Source organism: Octodon degus, unplaced genomic scaffold, assembly GCF_000260255.1.
Source record: "Octodon degus isolate 3935 unplaced genomic scaffold, OctDeg1.0 scaffold00031, whole genome shotgun sequence".
Taxonomy (NCBI): Eukaryota; Metazoa; Chordata; class Mammalia; order Rodentia; family Octodontidae; genus Octodon; species Octodon degus.
Window position 1 is genome coordinate 7781177 of NW_004524607.1, and position 2009 is coordinate 7783185.

Consider the following 2009-nt stretch of genomic DNA (forward strand, 5'->3'; position numbering starts at 1 on the left):
CCCGCTGAAACGAGACACTGTATTTGCAATTTTCGTTCATGTCCTAGTTTTATAAACAATTGTGTCGTACAGAACTTTAATTGTAGAAGCCAAGTTTCAGGAGGATAAAGTGCTTCCATTTGGTATGAAAGCTGGCTTTGTGGGAGTAACGTCCCCTTCTCCTTCAGGACTCACATTATTTCTTGGGCAAACATCACTGAACTTTCAAACTGGAGTATATATTTGCTAAAGCAATTTTTGAAAATTATCCTGGTAAAATACGTATCACATGAATTTTAATGTCTTAACCATGTTTGAATCCAGTAACATTAGACTAACATGGTTGCAGAACCATCACTGTCACTGGTTTTTCTAGACATGACCCTCTTTCTCTGAAAATAAGACCTAGCTAGAAAATAATCAGCCCTGAAAATTAGAGATCAAAACTAGTAGCCCCAGTCAACCTACCTTTGCCTTACCTACCTTACAGAATACAGACAAGCAAGAGTAATGATGGCCCCCCTGCCACCCGCCGCTCTCCGCCGCATCACCATGCTCCCCTCCCCTGCTGAGACAGGAACTTGCCACCACCAGCAACATGGCCTACCCATATCCAGCGCTGACCCTGGAGCAGAAGGAACTCTCTGACATGGCTCATCACATTGTGGCTCTGGGCAAAAGCATCCTGGCTGCAGATGAGTCGTCCGGAAGCGTTGCCAGGCAGCTATAGTCTATCAGCACGGAGAACACCCAAGAGGACTGACGCTTCTACTGCCAGCTGCTCTTGACTGCTGATAACCTTATGAAGCCCTGCATTGGGGGTGTCATCCTCTTCCATGAGAAGCTCTAACAGAGGGCGGATGATGGGCGCTCTTTCCCCCAGCCATCATATCTAAGGGTATTGTTGTGTGCGTCAAGGTAGACAAGAGTGTGGTGCCCCTAGAGGACACAAAGGGCGAGACCTCCACCCAAGGACTGGATGTGCTGTCTGAGCAATATGCCCAGTGTAAGAAGGATAGAGCTGACTTTGCCAAGTGGCGCTGTGTGCTAAAGATTGGAGAGCACACCCCCTCAGCCCTTGCCATCATGGAAAATGCCAACGTCCTGGCTCATTATGCCAGCACCTGCCAGCAGAATAACATTGTGCCCATTGTGGAGACTGAGATTCTCCCTGATGGGGACCATGACTCAAAGCACTGTCAGTATGTAACTGAGAAGGTGCTTGCTGCTGTCTGCAAGGCACTGAGTGACCACCACATCTATCTGGAAGGCACTTTGCTGAAGCCCAACATGGTCACCCCAGGCCATTCCTACACCCAGAAGAATTCCAGGGGAGGTTGCTATGGCAACTATTACAGTGCTGCACCAGGGCCACTGTGCCACCCCCCTACAACCACACACACACACACACACACACACACACACACACACACACACACACACTGGGGTTACCTCCCTGTGTCTGGAGTTCTATCTATAAGATTGTCTTCTACATTTCCCATTTGGAAGATCTCTTTATTATCTTTTTCTTATTTAATTGTTTTGGCTGACTTGCAGTGCTTTGCTGAATAGCAGTGATAAGCATCAGCATCATCCTCATTTTCCAGATCTTGGAGGAAAAGCTTTTACCTTTTTGCTGTTGACTATGTCATTAAGTGTCAGCTTCTCAGACATAGCATTAGTTGCATTTATCTGCTTATCTCTTAGTCCAGTGTTTTTGTGGGTTTGCAGCATGAAAGTGAGCTGCATTTTCTCAAATGCTTTTTTTCTTCATTAATTGAGATGATCACATGGTTCTTGTTCTCTGTTCATGTGATATATTACATTGACTTATTTCTGTATACATAACCATCATTGTATTTTAGAATAAATGCCACTTGACTATGTTGTACAAGACTTTAACTATGACACTGAATGAAGTAAATGGTATTCTGTTGTGGATTTTCATACCAGTATTCATAGAAGACATCGATAGGTAGTTTTCTGATTTCATCTTTGTCTGGCTTAGGTGAGGGTAATGCTAACCTCCC